Genomic DNA, 9,958 nt, shown 5'->3' on the forward strand with positions numbered 1-9,958 from the left:
GACACACTTCTACCTAGTGGGCTTAGGAATCTTATTGTTGCAACCCCCAAAATAGGTAGAGTCACTAATCGAAGTTGCAGGAAATGAAATATCACTCCTCTACCTAGTGGGATTAGGAAGCTTGTTGTTGTAACCCCCAAAAAAACTAGAACACACCATACAAATAGGATGCAAATCACACAAGCATCAACGATGTGACTTGATCAATTTTAGATGATCTTTAATTCTATAACAAAAATGCACATGAGATTCAATGCTAAGAAGTTAAAATATAAAGAAATTAAAGAAAAGGTTTTAATGTAGAATATTCAAACCTTGACTATGGAATCCAATTACGATCAGAAATAATAAATGCAATCCCTATAAAATCAAGTAAGTAGATAGTGTAAACAAATTAATCCTTAAAACAAAGTATTGTACTTGTCTAACTAGTGATTTGTAACAATGTAAGGAATGAGAAAAATAGCAATTTACTAAGCTAATTGAAATATAAATAAATATTGGAAACTAAGCTATATAGTTACAGGTAGTATCTAAATAAGGAGGGGGCTCTACCTCCCTAGGAAAGGAACTGATTATAAGAGAAACATAATGCTAATTAATCATCAGACTATTCAAGTAAATGAAATGGAAATTGAACATGAGATTATATTAAGAATTCTCGCATATTACAATCAAGAGCTTCTCTCTATCTTCTTTCTATCTACCCATGGCTCGAGTGTAGATGGATTTTTATACATAATGATTCTTGTGTTAAATTATCTAGGAAATAGAGGGAATGTTAGGATATTCTGAAACATAGGAAATAGTTAAGTATAACTAGTTCTAATGTAGAGTTAGGTAAAGTGTGTTTCTTTACTATGTACTTTTGTAACTTACAATCCAACGGTCATGATATGTAGTGATCTGACGGTTCATTCTCTCCTCGGTATTAGCGATACTTGATCCATCACTTAACACCTGATTGGTCCGCGATCTCTATTTAAAGAGCATGGAGGGTCATTTTTAGGGTAACCATTCATGAGAGAAGCTTATGTAAATTTTCATTCTTTTATTAATAAATTGTCTGAAGTGGCCACGTTGGATCAGGCCATGGACTGTTTCCCTCTTTGAGGGTTTTAACCACGTCAAGAATAGTGGTGTATTGATCTGTGATCTATTTGTGAGCGGTGTCCTTTGGTGTTCTATCTGAGGAACTTACCCTGTAAATTCCTGCATGGTATCAGATCTATTTGAGGGCCGCATCTGTTGGTGATCCAAATATAAAGCTGATACAACTACATCCACTATCGTTTCCTAGATCTACTATTTCTAACTTCTTTCAGGCTGAGAGGACTACTCTATTGTGTTAGGAGCATCTGTTCCAGTGAGGAAACCCTTTTGTTTCACACGAAAAGGTTTTCGGTAGCCCTAGCTATGTCATTTTAAAGATCTGGAGGTATACAGTCTTTATTTGTAGTTCTAGCTATTCATCTCTATGTTTATTTCGGTTTATTTAGCTCCCTGTTTTTTATTATCAGATCTATACCTTTCATTTCTGTGTATGCTCTTTGCCCCATGACTTTGTGCAATCTGGGCAAATTAGAAACAGAAAAGCAATATTTTTCTCATGCACCTGCTCTTTTTAGCCACACCTTAGTGTGATCATGGAAAATCAAAAACATTGAGGAAAATATATAGTTTCCCGCTAAAGCTAACTTCAAGCCATAAGATTTGTCTTTTTTGTATGTTCGTGTTGGGTTTTGTGGTTTTTGTTTTGTATGCAAAAAAAGATATTTTTCATGTAAGCACACACCCCAAAGCTTTAGTGACAAAAAAAAAACAACCCCTTGCTCTTTTCCAAAAATTACCAACCTTTAAAACTAGCTCACTTGGTCCAACGTTACTTTATGAGAATAGAGGTCTTGAGTTCAAGTCTTTCTTTTTATTGAGTTACGTTTTCAAAAAGCACATGTAACTTATGTTTTAAAGTTACTTTATGTAAAAGTGTTCTCACCCATTATAAAAGGTGAGTCACTTATAATTCAAAAGTCTCTTATCTTTTATTTAAGTTACAATTTAGTGGGCATCTCATAAAGTACCACTGTAAAAGTGACTTTCACTTATTTATAAAAGTGAGTCACATAATTTTTTTTTAAGTGAGCTAATTAGATTAAGTTTGGAGGGAGGTGGGGGGTGGAAGGGGGGGGTGGGGGTGGAGGGGTTTTAAATGTAACATTATCATTCATTTCAGCACCTTCACGCACTTCATCGACATCTTCAATAAATTTTCTTCAAAAATCCATAACTGTTAGAAAATTATATATTACTGAGAAATGGAACACATAGAATATAGCATAAATATAAACATAGAAAATGCATAAAACCAGAGAGACACAGATATACATGGTTCACCTAGTTTGGGCTATGTCCACCCTGAACAGCCCAGATCATTCGCCTAATGAATGGCCTAGATTGAATAGAAATTACTATACTTTTACAAGGAAATTTTACATATGTTCTTAGCTTCGGGGGTGCTACCCCCGAAACCTCCCTGGGGGACCACTGGCCTCGGGACCCCCCATCTTGGGGGGATCGGCCCCCCTGAACCCCTGTGGGGGGACAAGTCCCCTCCACACCCCCCCGCGTCCCCCAGCATGGAGGGGTGTACAAACTTCCTAGGGTATACATCTGGCTAAAACAAAGACCTCTAAATAATCATGCTCCACACCCAAAAATCTCCCACTTGGACAATGATTGTAGCAACTCCACCGCTACTTCATTTGCTAGACAATGACTCCTCTTTGGACCTGGTTGATTCTCATCTTCATCGTCATCCTTGAAGACCAATTGAAACTAAGAATATTCTCAGTTTCTCCCTGGTTACAACTTTTGTTAGCATATCTGCAGGATTCTGGATAGTGTGTATCTCTTCCAGCTTCAACTCTCCATCTTCAAACACTGAATTTATGAAATGGTACTTGAGTTGTATGTGTTTAGTCCTGGAATGAAATGTTGAGTTCTTTGCAAGATGAATGGCACTTTGGCTATCACTGTATAATGTGCCCATATCATGCTTCTTACCCAATTCACCCATAATCCTTTGTAGCCAAATCATTTCTTTACTAGCCTCTATAGCAGCAACATACTCTGCTTCTCTTGTTGAAAGTGCAACAACACTTTGGATTTTTGAAACCCAACTGACAGTTGTTCCACCTACAGTAAATACATATCTTGTAGTGCTCCTCCTGTTATCTCTGTCACCTACCATATCTGTATCAACATATCCTTGTAGAGAAATGTTTGAACCACCAAAGCATAATGCTTGATTTGTCATACCTCTCAAATATCTGAGAATCCATTTCACTGCCATCCAATGTTCTTTTCCTAGATTTTTCATGTACCTACTTACAACTCCCACTACATGTGCAATATCAGGTCTTGTGCAGACCATTGCATACATTAAGCTTCCAACTACTGATGCATATGGAACTTTATACATATAATCCATGTCTTCATGGGTCTTTGGGCACATCTCCTTACTAAGTTTGAAATGGCTAGAAAAAGGTGTACTAACTAGTTTTGCATTGTGCATATTAAATATTTTCAACACCTTTTGTATGTACTCATTCTGAGACAATTTTAATTTGCAATTTTCCCTTTCTCTAGTTATTCTCATACCAAGGATTTGTTTTGCAGCTCCCAAATCCTTCATTGCAAATGAATTTGCCAATTTTATTTTGAGCACAACTATTTCCTACATGTTAGACCCTGCAACAAGCATGTCATCCACATACAATAAAAGTATAATATAGCTACCATCATTTTTATTTTTCAGATAAACACAATGATCAAAGTGACATCTTGTATAACCTTGTTCAGACATAAACTTGTCAAATTTTAGATACCACTGCCTTGGAGCCTATTTTAAGTCATACAAGCTCTTCTTCAACCTACACACTAGTTTCTCCTTCCCTTTTACCTCATATCCTTGTGGCTGCTACATATATCTCTTCCTCCAAATCCCCATGGAGAAAGGTTATCTTTACATCTAATTGCTCAAGATGCAAATCTTCAACTACTACTAGACTTAAAATAGTTCTGATTGAAGTCATTTTAACAACATGAGAAAATATTTCACTAAAATCAATACCTTTCTTCTATGCAAACCCCTTCATCACAAGTCTAGCTTTGTACCTCTGTTTTCCTCCATCTTTTTCCTTCAGCCTGTAAACCCATTTATTCTGCAATGTAGTTTTACTTGCAGGCAACCTAACTAAGTCCCAAGTCTGGTTATGCATTAAGGAGTCCATCTCTTCTTCCATGGCTAGCTCCCACTTCTTCCTACTTGCAACCTGCATTGCTTCTTCATAACATTCGGGTTCACTAGAATCAGTCAACAATAAATAATATAATGAAGGAGAGTATCGTTTAGGGGGTATACTTATCCTGGTAGATCTTCTAACACCACTTTTAGGTGTTTGGGGTGCATGTTGCTGTTGTGGTGGTTGTTTTTGTTGTGGTTGTTGATTATTATTATTTTCAGGCACCTTTACTTTTTCAGTGATCTCATCAAGAACTATGTATTCCTTTTTTTTTTTTTTAAGTATGGGGGATTTTCGCAGTGCATTATATTAGATATCATTTTTGGGATTCAACTGCGTTAAGTAAGTCATTCAAAGTATGACCATTTCCATGAGAGGTAGTCGTAAAGTGACTAATTTCTCATGATTTTTGAATAGTTCACTTAGCACTCATTGCATCGGGTGATGCTCACAGGGGTGAAGAAGTGGGATTGAAACTAGTGAAATGTGGAGAACGAATCACATAGCATCAATCATCACTTCCGGGGCTTGCACCCGGTAACCAGGACTTCCCAGGAGGTCACCCATCCCAGAACTCCTCTGGCTCAAGCGCGCTTAACTGTGGAGTTTTTCCCCACAATCAAGCCCACTTAGCTTGCTACCCCATTTGCAAAACCTTAGCAAGTATTGTGCCTCATGAACCATTCAGGTAGAGATCCCATGACTCTTTTTGAATTTAAGTATGGGGGATTTTCGCAGTGCATTATATTAGATATCATTTTTGGGATTCAACTGCGTTAAGTAAGTCATTCAAAGTATGACCATTTCCATGAGAGGTAGTCGTAAAGTGACTAATTTCTCATGATTTTTGAATAGTTCACTTAGCACTCATTGCATCGGGTGATGCTCACAGGGGTGAAGAAGTGGGATTGAAACTAGTGAAATGTGGAGAACGAATCACATAGCATCAATCATCACTTCCGGGGCTTGCACCCGGTAACCAGGACTTCCCAGGAGGTCACCCATCCCAGAACTCCTCTGGCTCAAGCGCGCTTAACTGTGGAGTTTTTCCCCACAATCAAGCCCACTTAGCTTGCTACCCCATTTGCAAAACCTTAGCAAGTATTGTGCCTCATGAACCATTCGTTCTCCACATTTCACTAGTTTCAATCCCACTTCTTCACCCCTGTGAGCATCACCCGATGCAATGAGTGCTAAGTGAACTATTCAAAAATCATGAGAAATTAGTCACTTTACGACTACCTCTCATGGAAATGGTCATACTTTGAATGACTTACTTAACGCAGTTGAATCCCAAAAATGATATGTATTCCTTGTTTTCTTTTTCTTATTTCTTTTCCTGCAACTGATTTGTATACAAGACCTTTTCTTTGAATATTACATCTCTGCTCCTAATGATTTTGTGATTTTCATAATCATATAAGCGATAACCAAAATCATTAACACCATATCCAACAAAGGTACATTTCTTTGATTTTGCCTCAAGCTTTGTTCTATTTTATTTATTAATATGGACAAAGGCCTCACAACCAAAAGGCTTTAAAAAAGAGTAGTTTACCTTTTTACCTCACCATGCTTCCTCTTGGAACACCACCATACAAGGAACTTGGAGGCCCTCTATTTATTAGATAAATAGCAGTATCCACAGCATCTACCCAAAACTGTAAAGGCAATCATGCATGCAATCTCATGCACCTTTCACGCTCCATGATTGTTCTGTTCATCCTTTCTGACACACCATTTTCTTGTGGTGTTCTTGGAACTATCTTCTCTCTGCAAATTCCATGCTCTGAAAAGTACCTATCAAACTCTTTGCTGCAATATTCACCTCCATTTTCTGATCTATGACACTTCAATTTCTTTCCTGTCTCAATCTCAACCAAAGTTTTCCATTTCTTGAAAGTATCAAATACATCAAATTTATTCTGAATATAATAAATCCATTTTTTTCTAGTTGCATCATCAATAAAAGTAACATAATAACAAAAGCCATTGAGAGATGATACCTGAGTACTTCCCCATACATCTGTATGCACAAGCTCTAATTTTTCGCTCTTCTTTTCTTTCCCAACTTTGAGAAATCCAACTCTCTTCTATTTTCCATAAATGCAATTCTCACAGAAATCCAAATCAACATTCTTCAAACCTAGAAACTGTTAAACACACATGGGCAGCACGGACAATATGAAAGATAATCAGGAGAGTACAGTTTTTATTAACAATTGATTTACATTTATAGTACAATATATGACCGTTGGGTTCCACATCCCAAGGTCTCTTGGACTCCTTTTGTCCATTCGGCTTCCACACTAACCCATTGAGGATTAGGTGTCCAACATTCCCCCCCTTAATCCGAAGGGTTATGTATGAGTCCAAGAAGAGAGCTGTAATACAAAATGTGCAAATATGCATGGCAGCACTAGGCTGAATGTGCTCTATGAAATGTTGGTATAAAGAGCGGTGGTTTAAGGATGACCACCAACACTGGAACACTTAGTGCAGTTCCCGGAACTCTTCCAAAACTGGCAAGAAACTGAAGTTTTCTGCTAGAGGAAGTGCTCCTATTGTTTTCAAGAGGGAAACCTTCAACCATGAAAGGGAGGTCTCACCCCGCATAAAAGGTAAAACTTCAACCTGAAAAGGGAAGTCTCAACCTGTGATGGTTTAAGGATGACCAAAAACTCTGGAATGCTTAATGCAATTCCTGGAACTCTTCCAAAACTGGCAAGAAGCTGGTGTCTTCTGCTAGAGGAAGTGTTCTCAATTTTGTTCCTGGAATTCTTCCGAAACTGGCAAGAAGCTAAAGTCTTCTGCTAGAGGAAGTGTCCCAGATTGCCAACTGAAGGCATGTTCACGAGCATCTTTGTCGCTGGCTACAACTCTAAAACTGGTGTGGCAGGTTGTGGCTCAGGCTTGCTTGATGTGGCTTTGAAGCTTGTAGATGACCATCATTTCCCCCCCTGTCAGATACAAGGTGAGATGATGGAGAAAACTCAACTGCAAGACTGTTCAATACTCTAGAACAAGTTCTGACATGTGTTTGGAATATCTTCTTGGTTGTTGATGCCCATTGCCAAGAAGCGATCCATCCAAGATGAATATTTGTTCTTGCATGGTGTTTGTTTCTGAAACATCTATTTGAAGAATGACTAGTTTTATGGCAGTGCTTACATGGATGAAGATCAAAACAGTGATCTTTCATATGGCCAACTCAGTCACAGTGTTGGCATTTCATGATCTGTTGTTTTTATTGTTGTTGTTGTTGCTGTGGAAGAGGGGCAGAATCGGGAACAGCTAGAGGTGAATTGTCATGAATGAATCTAGCACTCTGAAACTGAATGGGCTTTGAGTAGTCTGGAATATGAAAGGACAATTCCTTGTCATATCCAAGACCAGTTTTGTGCTTGTTGTGGACAAGATGTTCCCAAGGTCTGATGATGGGCTTGGGAAGTGCAGACTGAGTTTCTGCATCTGCATGTACAACTGCTGCTTTATTTGAATAAACTATAACATTATTGACTTGCTTCTGATGGGTTGCAGTCTCAGTGTTCTGAACAGAAACATGTTTAGAACGACTCTTCTATTTTAATTCTTCTTGTTGTAGCTGAGATTCAAGCTGCAAAAATTCGATCTTTTCCTGTGCATTTTATAGACATGTCTGAATTTTAGAGAGAGATCCTATGCTAATTTGTAATGTGTCATAAACAATAGATAATATCAGAGTTTTAAGGAACTGTAATACTTCACTGATTCTGGCCATTTTTTCTTCAATGTCTGATTTACACCTTAAAAACTGATCATGACTACTACTCAATGCAGAAAAGTAATATCCAGTCACAGTACACAACAATATCCTTTATAAATGTCAGCAAATGATCAGTGTGCAACACAAAATATTACTATCAGCCCACCAAACTCTTTATGCAGCAGTCGAATGCACTATAATGAGTTTTAATACCACAACTGGGGCAACAGCAACTGCAAACTTGCTTGGAACTTGGATTGAATATTGGTGTGAACACAACAGTTGGAACCTTCGACGCACAACAAGGGTGATTCGTACAACAAAGAAACTAAAGGGGATTAGCCCCTTTCTGCACTATTGATTAGAATCAACTAGAAATATTCTCAACCAACAATTTACACAGGTGGAAACACGACCTCTTTTAACTGGAAATTTTCCCAAACAACCACAGAAAATACCTTATACAAATTAATCTCAATGTCATCTCTCAAGTATAAAAGTCTGGAATAAAGACCGCAAGGATTCAAGGAATCAAATTTTAGTAGCCCTTAGCGCTATCATGAGCAACAATCAGATACTCGGCTTAGTGCAATAAGATCAATTTGAAGGGTTCTTCATCTTTAAAGATCAGCCATAAAGAAGCCCATGGACGTTATCACTTTCCTTTTTTTTTTAATGGTAATACCTGAGAATAATCATAAATAGCTTCCCCTGGTAAATTTAATCAATGTAACTAAAGACAAGTTCCATTCAGTTTACAACCTTCACAATATCATGACTGGTGAAAAACGTGTTCGCCCATTACAATGACAAAAAGAATCCATAATCCATCCATTCTAGTAGAACTTTCAACCAAAAATTCTTCCAAACCTAATCCTGTTGTTTATCAAACTGCCATCCAAAAAAACTTATTCCCCAAAGTAGACTAATCAACATAGTTATGCATAATTTAGCCGGAATATATCATTAAAAACATAGTAGCTTCCTGCTGGCGTAGGCATCAAATGAAACATCTGACTGAACTTCAGCTGATGTTGTTCCCCGGGCAACTGCAGGCTGCCACTGACAAATACAAGCATGCCGCCAGCGGGACCTGAAGGCTAGCAATCCACAGTGGATATGTTATGCTTGCATTGCTGGAATGGGAGGCTGGTGAGCTTCCCCACTATGTTCTCCACTCACGTCGAATTCTTTTCCTGGACCATCTTCAGTGAAAGATCAGAAGGTCTCATCTAAGCATGTATTAACAAATGGTGGCGCATTTTATCTCTCAAGCACCAACCGAGAGAACGAGTTCCCCAAACCATCTACGCATTTCAAGAACATCTATGCATTTCAAGAACATGAGGTTAGAACCCATGCGACAAGAAATGATCTTCCCTCGGTTCTCCACAACAAACACTATATACGAAATGTATTAAAGTCATCCAAACGCAATTGATATACTATTGATCATTGAAAGGCATGAACAGAGTTCTGATGCACTAAAGATCTTCACCAAACAGAATGCTTTAAGAGTATCAAACGCTATTCGTAAAATGTGAATAGAATTCCGCTTCAGGTAGCGTTCACTGTGTCTCAAAATTAGTGTTCACAGAGCCAAAACCCAAAGAAAACAGGGTAAGAAAAAATAGGAAGATCCTGCCCGGCAATTTGGATTTTTCTTTACGATGGAGACCAAATGCAATATTTCGGTTAAAAATCTAGGAGTCACGGGATTCGATCACAGAACTGCACCACTGGTGGATCTGGCGAGGCCACGGCATGTCATTGTCAAAGAAGAAACGACACTGATGTCGACGTCAGCGGAAGGCGGCCTTCAGAAGCCGGATGAAAAATCTGGAATTATATCAGGTGAGGGCGAACATTATCCTGTTGTGGAAGCCAGAGATTTCCCAGTATTGATCGA

At 38.3% G+C, this 9,958-nt stretch overlaps 1 pseudogene; it reads right to left on the reverse strand.

The window, feature by feature from the left end:
• Nucleotides 1-8,798: 8,798 nt before the first annotated feature.
• On the reverse strand, nt 8,799-9,409 carry LOC149251279 (nuclear transport factor 2B pseudogene; annotated as a pseudogene).
• Nucleotides 9,410-9,958: the final 549 nt, after the last annotated feature.

Source organism: Pinus tabuliformis, chromosome 7 (genome assembly GCF_031772625.1).
Source record: "Pinus tabuliformis cultivar Carrire ecotype Pingquan chromosome 7, CPIR1, whole genome shotgun sequence".
NCBI classification, from domain to species: domain Eukaryota; kingdom Viridiplantae; phylum Streptophyta; class Pinopsida; order Pinales; family Pinaceae; genus Pinus; species Pinus tabuliformis.